This window comes from Apium graveolens, chromosome 1 (assembly GCF_009905375.1).
Source record: "Apium graveolens cultivar Ventura chromosome 1, ASM990537v1, whole genome shotgun sequence".
NCBI classification, from domain to species: domain Eukaryota; kingdom Viridiplantae; phylum Streptophyta; class Magnoliopsida; order Apiales; family Apiaceae; genus Apium; species Apium graveolens.
This window is the reverse complement of record NC_133647.1, coordinates 142,392,203-142,408,065: the sequence shown is the minus strand read 5'-3', so window position 1 is coordinate 142,408,065 and position 15,863 is coordinate 142,392,203. Positions and strand designations below refer to the sequence as shown.

The window sequence follows — 15,863 nt, the reverse complement described above, 5'->3', positions numbered from 1 at the left end:
CGTACACCAATAACCTCACATAATTAATAATAAAGCAACACACAGTTGTCAGAACCAATATACATATTTTATTTAATTAGTTATTCAACAATTACACTCTTAAAATAATACAAAATATACGAGTCGTTATAATTACAATTTGCATCCCCCTACTTTGAAATCCGCTTCAATTTGCACCCTTTTTACCTAATTTTTCAATTTTTTATCCAAATTATTGTCTTCATCAACATATGTAATCTATTATTGAAGAAAAAAGATGAGATATATTGTTGGAGACAGTAATTTGGGCTAAAAAATTAGGCAAAAAGGATGCATGTTGAAGCGGATTTCAAAGTAGGAGGATGCAAACTGCCATTTATGAAAATAGGTATACAAAATTGAGTTTTGGCCAAATATAAGGGGTGCAAAATGCAATTCTCTCTTTATTTAACGGTAAATGTGAAAGTAACGGAAATGTATTTTTTATAGCGCCATAATTTCTTTTGGGTGCAAAGTGCAAATAATGAAATTAGTTATAACATAGTGACAAAGGAAAAAATCACGGGGATGCGAAATGTAATTAACCCAAATAACATTGATACTGATACAGTTCAACTAAAAGTTGCCATTTGGGTGAGATCTTATAAAAGATAACAAAGGTCAACTCAACAGCAAAAAAATTACCACTATATTTCTGATTTCTATGCTTGAAAAACTAGATATTATAGAGCAAAAATTGAAGCATCGGCTGCTTCCCATTAAATTTAGTAGGTAGGTAGTTGCTACCAATGCCATGTGTTCGATCGGGTCCAACACTCGGTTGCTAAAAGAAAGATTAGCTATATATTTTTTACAAGCACTCACATTCAAAGAGAGTTAGAAGAGTAAGCTAATTTGAAAGTCAACAGTGTACCTGAAGCCCCACTCATTGTCGTACCATGATACAAGCTTTTAAAGGCCCGAACTCAACCCCATTCCAGCTTGTGTGTCAAATTTACTTGACCTGCGAGATAATAAAACAACAGATTGTAAAGTAATTACTCTAGCAACTATGACTAGTTATCCGAATTTAAATCATGTGAACTTGTGGGGGAGGGGGGGGGGCATTTAGAGTCCACGGTTTCCATAACCATGATAAAATATGAATTTCTTCATGTCAAATATTATATACTAGTTTTTTTTCTCTGTTAAACTTTGGAAGATCACTTGGTTGTGTGACTGAGAGCAATTAAAGTCATGTCATAGTTTGAACAAGCACCTTCCACAGGATAATAATACAGGATACAGTAGCATTTATACAAAGTTACAAATCAACCTCGGCAAGAGGAGCAAGTCATTCCTGTGAGCTTTCCACTAAGTTCTGGAAACACCCCAACAGCCTACAAATTTGAATATTAAGCAGAATCATGCATAAGTTCTTAAGAGTTCATCCATATAACCCCATCATATACCTTTGCAGCACTTGTAGAACTAAAGATAATTTTTTTCTCAGCACCACGTCCGCCACGACAATCTTTCAGGGAAGAGCCATCAGCTGTTTTTTGCATATATGAATGTTTATATGAAACTAACAAATTATAATAATGCAAACAGAAGTGCATAACGCATGTGTTTTGAGTGAGAAATACCTGTTATTGCATGCACAGTAGTCATCAACCTCACTAGAATGCCAAACTCTCGTGAACCACCTGCACGAACTGTTTCGTAAATAAACATTTACAGAGTCCACGGTTGCCATAACCATGATACGATATGAATTTGTTCATATCAAAATTTAATATACTAGTATTTTTCTTTGTTATATTTTCGGAGAAGATCACTTGGTTGTGTGACTGAGAGCAATTGAGTCATGTAATAGTGTGAACAAGCACCTTTCACAGGCTAATAGTACAAGATACAGAAGCATTTATACAAAGTTACAAACCAACCTGGGCAAGAGGAGCAAGGCAACTGGTAGTGCATATGATATCCATGTTCACTTTGTATGTTTTCTCATTAACACCCACAACAAACATAGGAGCATTAGCTGAAGGAGAAAAAAATTACAGCTTTCTTCAAACCACCCTGTAGATTAACGTATTAAATACTCACATTGAAGTGCTAAAAAAAGTTTGAGAGATATGAGAGAGACATTTGTGTGCGTGAGAGGGATAACTATAGAACAAGAGAGATTGCACCCACCTTTTTGTGTTCTGAAGCCTTGTCAATTGTTGTAAAAACCCCCATAAGGGTTAAAAAATAAAGTCCGCCACATTTCACCACCTAGGATCTCTGCAGGGTTCCTGATAAAGTCCAGTAGTGCACTTTAAGTTTTATACTAAAAGATTAATATACATAAACATTTGACTAGCAAGAACATTGGTACAGGATGACTATTTATAAATTATAATTACAAAACGAACATCTGTACTACGTGTTGCTGGTAATCTTAATCTTCTTTCCATTAATTTTGAAAGTGGTTGCATCCAATACTTTAATGGATCGAGTATATACGCCATGAGTAGAATCATATATTTATCTAAATCCATGAACTTGCCCACAAAAACTTTCCAGGGTAACCGAGCAGAAAAATAACATTAACGATTAATATTAGCGACTTATCATTGTTTACCATGTACTTGGCGTCCACAAATGTGATCATAATTTACGGCATTAATTATGACTAGAAAATAAGAATTAGAATTTCAAGTAAGAAGATTCATTTATTTATATATGACTGCGGATGTGTGTACTCGTTTATACATACACGTCACCATATATACACCCACGAGTTGACTCAGTTACTGGTCAAGTCAATACTACTAGCCATTTACTACCCTCACTGCTGTTTTAAATTGTTGTTTATCAACAAATACCAAACCTACTATCCATTTGATGTCTTTGGCTGCTATTTTACTATTAAATATCCAAGGACACATAATTGTTTTTTTCCCGGTGGCTCAGTATAGCACACTTCTGCATCCTCATCCTCGTCTTTACTCTCAACATTATTCAAGTCTGATTCACTATCTTCACTTATCTTCACTTAATGAGTGGAACTCCACTTCTTCATCCTAATACTCTCTTAAATAATCTTCTCACCCTCTTATTTCATTGATATCCCTCTCAACTCTTCCCCTCTTTGCTTCATCACCCCTATCATTACCAAAATCATCATTCCCAAAAGCATCAAACAAACCAATAGGTAGATAATACACATATAAGATTATAATATCATTAATTTTTTAACTCTTTTTAGCAGCCTCAAATTTAGATTGGTTAGACAAGAGAGTGGTCCCATTTTTTACAAATTTTCCATCAAAACAATGAAATAAGGAGTCATGTTCACCCATTATATCACCCAAACCCTCTTTTAGTTCTTCAACAATCAAGTTTTTCACATCAATATCTTCATACTTCATATACAGTAGAATCCCTATAAAGTGATAACCTCTCTAAATTAATAAAATATCCCGGTTCGACTCAGGACCAGTATTAAAAATTAATAACCCCTATATCATGATAATTAATATTTTTTTCAAAAAATTTCAGTGTTAAATATCGACCCCAATTTTCGCATAAAGTGATAATTTTACTTAAATACATATATTTCATGTCCCCTATGAATCATAAAAATATTTCATGATACTAGCTTGCTTTAGGTTTGATTGGCCAATAACTTTTACATTATCTAATATCTTCCGAATTGTCTTCACCTCATTTTTGTGGTCGCCCTCTTGTTGCAATAAGAATATATCTATTGGTTGTAACATTTGAATAACGCTAGATGTCGGAATTTTAGGTATCTCGTGACTATCATCTTCTTCTTCATCCGCCTCCGATTCAGTTTTATTTAATTGGCTTAGCAATGTCTCAACAATATCTTGTTCTGTTGGAGTGCAGCAAATCTCTTGCTCGACCGAAAAATACATGTAACTTTTAAAATTGAAAAGACTAAGTCTATGGATGGGATTGAATGGTCATTAATTTTTTTAGAAATTTAAAAAAGTATTAGTCTTTGGTTAGTTGAATATTGAAATGTATTGAATAATTATTTTTTATAATTCTAATTAGTTGAATATAGACATATAAGAGGTACAATGTATATTAGTAATTAAAATTATAATTAAATTATTTTTACACAAAAAAATACATACATCTCTTATATGATAACCTCTCTAAAGTGATAATGTTTCCCGGTTTGGAACCACTTTAGAGGGGTTATACAGTATTTATAAGTTGTGTAACTTTCCTCGGGAACGTGCACAAATTGCACACCATGGTACACAACTAAAGTATATAACCTAGTCATGTGTAATTAAAAGTGTACAATTAGTTGTGCACAATTAGTGTGTGTAAAAAGTACAAAACATATGTAAAACAACGTATCGATGACATACACAGCATAAATATAAACATACAAAACACGATCAATTGCAAGAATAAAAAAAAACCCAATTCAAAATGCATATAATACAAGTTTAGGTTTAACTTACATTTTGATCGGTTGTTTCTTCAAAAACTCATCAATATGTGCTTAAATCTCAAGTATTTGCTTCGCAAGAGATCACCCCCATCTAACCCTAATTTACGCTACCTTAATCGTCATTTGTGAGTGTTTATAATGAAAAAACTGTTACTTCTATATTTTATATCAACATGGATCGGGTTATTATTGTGAATGGATGTGGATCGGGTGGAAATAATAAAATGGGTCGTGTATGTAGACGCTAATCTGAATATATTTAACGGCACTCTATTAAAAGTCAAAGCAAATTAAAGGTTATGAAATTTACGTCAGAGTCTAAGTACCCAATTAATTTTCATAGGAGGTTTAGTTACCCAAGGGCAAGTTTTTTCAGTTTAAGTAACTACTTGCAAGGTCGGCTCCATTTCAGTATCGAATTAGCCATTTAAACCCTTTAGAAATGTCTATGAGGCTTAAGGATGTTGAGCAGTGGATGAGTCATTGATGGTTCTCAGGAAACCTTAGAAATCAAGTTCGTGAATCAGGACTATATAATTGGGCTGATAGTGGAGGTGTAAATGAGTTGGTGCTATTGGAGAGTCTACCTGATCACCTTCAAAGAGATATACGTTAGACATGTTTTCAAATTTTTTGAACATTTCCCAGTATTTACACTGAAGGATGATTTCACCTTAGATGCCATCAGGAAAAGATTGAAACCAGAAACGTATGGCACAAGAAGCAAAATATTGGTTCCTGGAGGTCTAGTTAGTAAGATGATTTTCATCGTTCAAGGGAAGCTTGAGAGCATCGAAAAAGATAAGAATGTAGTTTTTGTCAGAAGGGGATTTTTGCTGAGAAGGAGTTACTGCATCGTGCCTAGAATATTCTTCTCCGAGGAAACAAGGAAAATGAATAAGGATTCCAGCACATAAATTGTTAAGCAAGAGGATGGTAAGATGCTTAACAAATGTAGAAGCATTACACTCCGAGAGCTGCAGACCTGGAGGAATTCGCGAGTCTTTTCTCAGGGCTTCTGATCAAAAATCCTATTGTTGAAGGCGCCATTAGGAAGAAATATTCATACTGGCATGGCCTTGGAGCAAATCATATTAAACTTGCTTGGAGATGTAGGAAAACAGGGGCTAAATGTTGAAGCAGCTGAGAACTGATGTAAATTAAAATCAATGCTGGATCTTGTTACGTTTATGTAAAATTTCTTGGTCTTTAGTTCTTAAATTTACTGAAATAAGCTAGATGCCTTTTATCTTATGTACACTGGTCTAAAGGACCTTTGTATCATTTTGAGTTAATCTCTTCAGCATTGCTTTGACATTCAATCCACAAGTTGCATACCACAAAGCCGCAGCCACACAGCTTTATCAACGACACTCAAAGATGTAGCAAATTCAGTTTATGGTAACATTTTACACAAGCACCGACAAATTGGTAATGCAGTTCCGCCTCCTATGGCATATGCACTGGGGATGAAACTCAAAGAAGCATCGGAGATTAAGGCTTTATCACTGACACTCAAAGATGTAGCAAATCAGTTTTATGGTCTACAAAAGCACCGACAAATTGGTAATGCAGTTCCGCCTCCTATGGCATATGCACTGGGGATGAAACTCAAAGAAGCATCAGAGAGTAAGGGATTCATGTAGTTTCTCATTCAGTTGCTAGTCTGATTTAACTGATACAAGCAACTTGTATATTAAAATTCTAATACTTTGTAATAGTCATCGGTTGCTAGTTGTCTAATATTGTAATGTCGTAACTACTAGAATTTTGTAAGCAAATTTTGCCATTTTAGAAAGCAACTACAACTGATATTGGTTTTTCAGAGCATTTACATTTTGTTGTATAGTCCACAGAACGGTGTTATGAGTACACTACATGCTAGTTCTTTTGAGCAGATGGTTTTTTTGTAGTAACTCTTGGTTGCATCCTTTTGGGTGAGTTCGTATAGGCATTTTGGACGATGCTATTGAAATCGCCCTTCTGGCTATATTTTTCTGTTACTCCACCCATTTCATAAAGTATTCGACCTGGTTTAACAACAGCTACCCAATATTCAGGGGATCCTTTCCCGAACATATGGTGCGAGGATTTCACTTGTCTAGGGGCCAACTCGGTGTTCACATGTTGAAGTTGTGCTGAGTAAGGGCCACGAGGGTGCCAAACCGCTAGAGCACTTGTACCAAGTTTTACACAGATGCATTTCCCGATACTCTAACTTGAAACAAGATGCATTTCCCGACATAACTCGAAAAATAGGTAGATTTTTTAAGACTTCACTCAAGTTCAGAAGCAAATTCTGTATATTTCTCTACCAAAACTTGCCATATAACTTCTTCCATTGATGCTTTAAACTGTTAATATGATGTGAACAAAGATTTAATTGCCCCTACTCAAAAATCGAAATGATTTTTCTTTTTTTCTTTTTTTTTTTTGTTGTAAAGTAGCTGAAAGAAGATATAGATCTCTGATCAAATTACTCTGCACTCTACAACTGTTTTCCTGCACGGTGAAGGGTCTTACTTGTTAAAGAAAAGAGCTTTCCTTTTTCCTTTCTTTTTGTTACTAGCCTGAAAGAACGTCGGCCCAATCAAATTCAGAATAATAAATTTAATAGAAATAGAGAGCAAAAGATTGCGCGAGAAATAGAATAAAAACTTCCAAACACACTCAGTCAAGTTGCAACAAATACTTACCCGTACAATAAATAGTCTCGGTGTTAGAACAATCATGTCTCGTGCACTGCAGAGAACAGATGGATTTAAGGTTAATAAGAATGCACAGAAGAACATTTTTGCCTTTATTGCTTCATAAGTAAAAATTCACAATGTACAATCAGGCACTCTGCCAAAAATAAATTTATAAGTGATTCTCCAGGCTTCCTCTTGAAAGGATTTCTATCTTTTGATATGATAACATTGAATCAGGTGTTTATGTGTTGTATGTCAATCTCTACTGCATGCTTTCATGCAAAGTTCTATTTGTGTGCACAAATGGCATAACACGAAAGTGTAAATCATCACTAAAGTTGTATATGGCTTATGTGACTACTATAACTGACCCGACAATATCCTCTGGGTCATTTTTTGCCCGCAGAAAGTTTTCAACACCACCTGAACCAATTACTGAGAATTATGTAGGATGTTCAGATGGAACAATAACCTGGAATAGAAAAGAAACAATAAAGAGAAGATTTGTGAAATATGCTTCAAGACATTATATATTTAAATATCTAGTGAAAAACAAACATCAACCTTAAAAAATTATATTACAAGAGAGTTTACTGAGAGATGTATAAAACATTGATTGATATGGTTTTGGTATCGTTGCAATTGATATATTTGAAAAGACTATTCGGAACCTTGAAATTAAATGCATAGTCTGCAATATCCACTGTTATTGCATTTCAATACCGTCTAGAGAACAAGTCTGACATAGATAAAATAAAAATCCCATTCGAAGAAGAGAAGAATATCCGTTATAGCTAATGTTGATTAAAATTATAATACGATGCCCTACCATTTACGTTATATGTCATGCCCAGTGAACTCAATGTGTTAGAATTTAAGGATAAAAATATCATACAGTAGGGGCTGGCGAAAATTTCTCCATCAACAAATTACTGTTGCTTCCAGAACCCTTAATACTGAATCCCTCTTTCTTGACAACCAATGTAGCTGGTTCCCACATATCAAGATAACCCACATGTTAGTCAAATTAATGTTTGATTATATCTTACAATAAAGTTCCTGTCGAAATTTGATAATAATGACGATCAAGCTGCAATAAAGATTATCAGAGATGATATTTGTCTTACGGATTGAGATATCTTAAAGGAAGCTTGGCCATCATGTAAGTTCCTCCTTATGATGTTTTACATTCTAGGATCTGCAAAAATGAACAAGCATCCTAATTTAATCTGTACAGAAACAGAATGAGATGAAAACTGAAATTTAATGTACAAGTTCATATAATGTTATAGTGAAGTTCCCAGACAGTCTAGGACCGTGAAAAACACACGAAGAAGCGATTAAAATATTACAATATATCAATTAGTTCTATTAGCACCAACCAAATTGAGTGACTTGGCTGTCAGTATATTACTAGTATATTGATGCATACATTATAACTGCGGAACAAGCACTATTAGCACAAAAGCAAGAATGGAAACAAGACCCATATATAAGGATATTTTACAAATATTGGTGACTGCGTGTCATTTTGTCAGTGAAAAACTGCCTAGGAAATGAACAACATGACCTGCGTTAATAAGGTAAACAGGTGGGTGTCTTGTCTGGTATGAGGTCTCCCAACTCCAGGGACCTTAGAATAGTGTCATCTTTGCAAGAGGCGGAAATAATCCTACCAGATATTAGCGGATTTACAAATATATGCTATCTACAAGAGAAACCTACCAATTTCAACAAGATTTTTGGGAATTTGTTCAAGTAAAAGCCATACTAACAGTGAATAGATAATAGGACCTTTTAGTACTAGACCTACTACAAATCTTCAGGCATTTTGGCTTATAGCAAACTGATACAGTATTCAAATTATATAAATCGACTACAATAAAAGTTAGCAAGATTATTAACAATCACGCAGTCCCAGACTATGTGTAACTGTATTAGACTATAAATATCAGATGTTGGCTTACCACATGTAATCTTTATGTGCTCATCGGCAAAGACCTTAACGAGTTCACCCTGTAGATTGGAAAATGAACATGATATCTTAAATAACTATAGACGAGCCCCTTCACACAATCGGAAATATTTTCGATTGACAGGAATGTAGTCGATTTGTGGCAACAGTAGTACATCTAAAAAACATGGCATTCCGGTGTGTATGCCAAAACTTCCTTATTTTTTTCCTTATATTCGTACATCTTAACTACCACAACATGCCAACAATGGTTGTCTAAATGATATGTAACTTTTTTTAATTTCTTTCAATAATTTTATTATTTTAAATTTTTGACTTCTCTAAAATAAAGATAAGGAGACAGATGTAGTTATATAAATTCTATACACGTCTGGCGATAGTGATAATTTGAACCCATGTTATTCTATTAGCAAATGTATTTTCTGCTAATTTGGCTGTAATTTTCAGAAACGAAAAAACCTATCATTTTTTTTGTACACGGGTCAAATGATAATCGATATTAGGGTTTCAAATTTTATACCTAAAAACAAGAAATGGTGCATAAAACCATTTTAAAATCAAATTGTTTTCCAATTTCAGTAAAAATTGTATCCTAGTACCTTCCGATTCTTATTGTTCATGAGATGGGCTGGACTTCAACTGCAAGATAGGTATGCACATCATCTGCCTTAACTAGGTAATTTGGTTGTTTTGCCCCTGCAATTAGAAACTTTGTAAGACAAAAATGTTAATAAAGAAAACAAGACAACTAAAAGACAGACTGTACCTTCAATATAATTAATAGATCCATCTTCTAGATGGCGTACCCAGTGTAAGTTTTGGAAAACAATTAAAAAAGGGATGAATAAGTAACTAATAACTACAAGCATCTCAAAATTACAACTTGCAGTTCCATTAATATAGTATCCACCGGCTAGAAGATCTCGTCCTGGAAATGCGTCCCCAGAAATTCAGAGGCCCTCTACTGCAGGTAAGGGATCGTCATCTGCAGCTATAGACCCTAAGATTTCAGTTAATGAAAAGCAATTCTTAAAGCATAAAACAGTGATCTGATAGTATAGTTTCTATCTGTCAAATGGTTGTGTGTTGTTGTAACATGTATCCCAAACAGCTTCCATGGCATCCTTAGCAGCTGCCTCCGGGCAGTTTGGGTTACTGACCAACGACTTCATGACTCTTCTTTTTACACACTCCTACAAGAATCATAGAAACCATATAAGAGTTTGTATAGGGAAGATGAAGAGGTAATTAAATGCGGCAAATGACTATAACTGTAATCTTGCAGAACTAGATCTAGAAGGAAGTTGACAGACAGCATACAAGGTACAACGCATGATCAGCATTGTTTTTTATTTCAGCTATAAAGATGTGAAACATGGATAAGAAATTTTTAGAGCTGAAATGGACGACAAGTAAAATAAACCAAAATCTCATAATGAGTAATCACTATATAAGTCATAATTATGCATAAATTTTTCGTGCTAATCCCTTCTTTCCTAAAGAAGGGCAAATGAAGATCTAATAGCTTGCCACCTCTGGAGCCGCTGACCGAAGTGGCCCCAGTTACTAAATTTTTAGTATCAAATTCACTCACAAAGTCGGAAGAATTAATAAAACTCCACCTTCTTTATGAGATATCAATATTTTAGAGAAAGACTTACTGCAATATCTAGATGTGTTACTGCACATATTTAAAAACACAAGTGCATGAAGCCCGAGATAATGAGAAGACTGGGTGCTAATAAGTTCTGGATGACACTTTTATCCCGCTACACAAATTTAACTATCCACTTATTCGTGTTACAAAATTTATGTTTTTAAACGCCTCTGAATCGAGTGACATTAGTAATTTCTGATAAGTGTTTATAATAATTCTAAGGAATGAATTGCAGATTGCACTCTTTACTTTAGCTGAAATTCAAAATTATATACCTGTTTTCATAAATTGCATAATGCACCCCCTAATTTTGAAACCCATTTCACATTGCATCCCTTCCGTCAAAATTGACCGTTAACGTTAATGTGTTGAAGGGTAAAGTTGGCATTTTATTTTTGAACGGTAAAAACTCTGTGTGTATATATTGTGCTCATGTTTAATCAGTATATACCCAACAATTGTCTTATTCATCCAAGTCACACACTTTTTCTTGAGTAATCATGGTAGAGAGGTGTAATTGTCGTCTATCGAAATGGGTGGCGGAAAGAACAGATTGGACGAATGCAAATCCTGGTCGTCGATTCATCAGTTGTGTGGATTACAAGTGTAATTTTTTCAAGTGGGTGGAACCACCACTATGTAATCGTGATCAATCTATTATTCCGGGACTGCTTAAACGAATTAATGCTTTAGAAGCTATGAATATGGAGTTATCGCAGCAAATGGAGATTTCGCAACAAGCTGAGGTGTATTCGGAAATGGAGGTAAATAGTCGAAGATCTAGATGTCACTGTGGCAGAGCTTTGTCCTTGCTCATTGTGACTTGGGTTAACTTGGATTTTATGTATTGTGTAAGAGCAATGAAGTATCAGAAATTTAATGTTTAATATTCGAATTGTGCAAGTATTAAGTTTTTCTGTTATGAATGATTATTGGAAGTATGAATGTGTAGTTTCTGTTATGAATTGTGTATTGTATAAGAGCAATGAAGTATGAATGTGTAATTTCTGTTATGAATAATTTCACGGAATAATATTGAATATTCTAGTTTCTGTGTTGTGAATTGATCACTATCAAATGCAGAAAATAAGAACACTAAACAATGTCATGGTTCAAACAAAAGATAGATTAACCAACATTAAAAAAAAGTCATGGTTCAAACACATAGATAAATTGGTTCAAAGCGTAGTTGTTTCACCTCATTACATAGTGAAATGCAAAACCTACTTTGTTGTTACGAAAAGCTAACCATTGACTGACCAACAACATTACTTGATAAAAGATAAATTTAACATCTAAGGACACCAAGTCTTCTTCCCCACTTGCTGCTGTTTTTTAACCTTTGTAGCTTCCAATTTCCTTAAAGATGTAAATTTTTTTCCATGCTTCCCAACATATAATTCAGCCTCAATGTCTAAAGGCCCCTTTTGTTTTTGACCTGGTGGTTGAAATGGTCTTAAGGTTCCTCCATGTGTAGCACTTGGCTCCTGAATTCTAATTCCACCAATTTTCCTCACATTCTTACCATTTGCGGCTTCATCCAAGTCACTTGTTGCTTTTCCTTTTCCTTTCACATCTTTTGATTTTGATTCATTCTTCTTCTTTCCTTCTTCATTCCTTAGTGCAGTCTGTTTTGCTTCTTTCTTCTTTTGTTCAGTCTCATCCTTCTGCGGAATATTATTATGTTAAATTTTGAGGCCTCATGTAAAGTAGTAGTAGGACTTATGTAAAAATATACCTTAGCCTTACAGGACTTAGCTGTATGTCTCTCAGTCTTATAATGATTACATGCCAATGTAGTTGTTTTTTGAATTTATTTTGTCACCATCAGGCCGAGTCACATTATTGTCCACATATCCTTCTTCTTCCTCTTTTGTTGACATGTCAATTTTCTGTAAAATAAAGATATATAAATTTTCATTCTTAAACAAAAAGGAAGTATACAACAGAAGTGACATACCCTGGTCTTGCAAGACCTTGTATTATGGCCCCATTCTGAACAGTATGAACACTGAACTGATGTCCCTTTCCTCTTCAACCTTATAGGATCACTCTTTTTTTATTCAACCACCACATCTTTAGTTTTATCTCTGTTTTTCTTTGATCTGCCAGGGGCTTTTCTCCTTAGTGGAGGTAGTGGTGGTTCTGCTTCAGTCTCATCCCAGTATGCTTCTCCATTAATTGGGTCTAGAATATGAATATAAACTTTAAGACAATTTTCCCTCCTATGACATTCATGCATGTAGTCTACTGGACTTTTCTTCTTGAAGAAAATGCAGGCACATGCGTGAAAGCATGAAATTCCAGTCAATTGCCACTTTCGGCATGCACAAGTTCTTTTATCTAGGTTTACAACAATTTCGTGCCCCCTGCAGACATTGTAACATGATATTTATCTCCTCCATTCCATACAGGTCTGGCATTTGCAGCCTTCTCCATAGCCCTAAATAAATAAGCATGGCACATTAAAAACTCAGTAAAGTCATAAGGTATGCATAAATCACATTAAAAATTTATAAACTTACTTGTGCAGTTTTTTAAGTGGCTTTGTGCAAAAGTCAGTATTTCTCCTTTCTAGTTTTGTTTTCCTCCTTTGAATTCTTTCCATACATGTCAGGTGGAGACCCTTGAACATGCTTACAATTCCCATTTCTCTGTACTTATTAATGGCATTATTAAATACCTCACAACTATTGTTAACAAACATATCAGATTTGCAAATTATCCTAAACCCTGATCTACTCCATTGAGATCTAAGTCTTTTTGCCAACCACTCATATGCCTTTGAATGCATCTGCCGTGAATTGTGTTAGTCCTTTATGCATTTTTATGTATACCTAGCATTGATGAAATATGTAAATTAAAGATGTCAATGTACATTTTTAAGCAATCCCATATGCATTTTAAAGAAGTACTCATTTGTTGCCTTGGCAGCAGCCCACAGTTGAGTCCTTACACCAACTCCTTTGTACAGCCCAGCTAGATTCCTAAACAAATGCATTACACAAAATTTTTTTTTTGCTGAGAAAAAGTGTGCCTCAAGAGCATTAACAAGGCCCTATAAAATTGGACATATCATTAAAAGGTGACAGTTACAAATATAAATACCAGAAATAAAGAATTTTAAAAGTTGATATGAATGTATATATCTACCTTCTGTCTGTCACTAATGAAGGTGTAACCACCATCATTGACCACCCTCAAGTCATCTTTTAGTAAAGAGAGGAACCAGCTCCAGGAATCATTATTTTCAGCTTCAACCTGGGCCCATGCCGCAGGATACATCCAATCAGTGGGATATGTGGCTACTGCTGTGAGCAAGATACCTCCAAATGGCCCCTTTAAATGGCATCCGTCCAGACCTTTCAGTGGTCTACATCCATCCATAAAGACTTCTTTCAAAGGACCCAAACAAACATAAAATCTCTTAAATCTCCTCTATCATTTCAGATACTCTTTGTTCCCTTTCATCCAACTCAAATTGAGTAAAGGAGAAATCATAGTCCTCAAAACCATCACTATCTCTCATTGGTTCTGTTGTGGCTATTGTAGTATACAATGTAACATAATTACAATATCCAACTTCAATAAGATCCGTAAAGATATCCACATCATTATCATTTATAACTGGCCGTAGTGCTCCTAACTCTAACAAATGGTCTGGAAGCAATAACCAGGTATTGTAGGTACCTATTTCTAACCCCCAAAGCTCCAAACAATGCATCCAAGTCACACATTTTAAATTTCTTGCTATTACAATAGTCGAAGTACGCTATTTTACCACCATAGTAATCCTTAAAATGCTCAGTAAATTCTCCATCATAATTTACTTTGATGGTAAAGAAAACAGAGACAACTAAAATAAAAAATAATTCAATTACTAAACTCCAGAATGGAGTAAAATACAATAACATGCAAATGACCCACCATATATGTGACTACAGTAAACAATTTTAAAGCAATAAAAATGTAAAGGGCCACTACATTATTTAATCGAACTCATGTTTACATTTACTACAACATAAAGGGACCACCAACAATAGCAAAAACCTTCTTCAAAGCAAAGTATAGCATCCATAATAGAATTAAACACACAATACATGCATAAAACGAATTGTCGAAACATATATATACACATATTGTGCAAAATTTAAGTTCGAACTACTAACCTTCATCTTCAATTACTTCACCTTCAGGTACTACACTGTAATCGGGAGCTTCATCGTCCACAAATCTTACTATTCCCCTCATTTTACGCTTTTAATTGATGCCAATTTCGATAACAGGTAATTAGGGTTTCATACTATAAGTAATTGAGGGTAAAAATGCCGGCTAAATGAGAGTCAAATTGGATGTAACTATATTTCAGCTGTGCAAGTACTAAAATACCCCTGCTGACTAACGTTAATAGTCAATTTCACGGAAAATGACGAAAGGGGTGTAATGTAAAACGGGTTTTCAAATTAAGGGATGCAACTTGCAATTTCTAAAAACAAGTATCACTACACCATTTATGGCCTCTAGCAACACCCAAAAAAAAGTGTAAAACTGGCCACCAAATGTTACCTAAAGCAAAAAACTGGGCTATGGTTACACTTTTTGAAAATTTCATGGTGTGGGATTTGCTTGTGCTACAATAGGGGTCTATGGTAACAGATTTTGAACCTTTGGTAACATAGCTGAAAATATAACAATAGACCCCCTATGGTTACACTTTCAATATCTATGATTACAAAAAGCAGGTGTAACCATAATTCTATTGTAACACCCATAAAGATCTAATAACATCAAAAAATATGTTGCAATAAACTCTTTCGCAATATCATATTTGCTATTGTAACATCGGAAGATAAAACAGTTCAATCTTTTGGTAACATCTTTATATCATATTGTAACATTTATTTTTTAACATTTCTGTATTTATTGTAATATTTTTTCATGTTTTTACCAACATAAAAATATCTACTAATTACACTTGTAACACTAAAAATTTAAATATATATTAACTTAAAAATTCAAATACAACACAACAATACAAAGTTTTAAGTTAACTAAAATAAATAAAGTTTGCAAATTCATCCAAAAACCACAACTTTT

General features: G+C 34.3%; 1 long non-coding RNA gene across 2 annotated transcripts; it reads right to left on the bottom strand.

Moving 5' to 3' along the window:
• Positions 1-6,223: 6,223 nt before the first annotated feature.
• LOC141721021 (uncharacterized) lies at positions 6,224-10,499 on the bottom strand. 2 transcript variants are annotated; one of them, XR_012574637.1, is made up of 10 exons: positions 10,382-10,499; positions 9,876-10,302; positions 9,709-9,805; positions 9,102-9,150; positions 8,262-8,332; positions 8,030-8,121; positions 7,506-7,606; positions 7,141-7,186; positions 6,968-7,014; positions 6,224-6,798 (listed from the first exon to the last, which is right to left on the bottom strand). It is a non-coding gene; the product is annotated as an uncharacterized LOC141721021 (long non-coding RNA). The 2 variants fall into 2 exon arrangements; XR_012574636.1 differs by having other exon boundaries at positions 6,224-7,014.
• Positions 10,500-15,863: the final 5,364 nt, after the last annotated feature.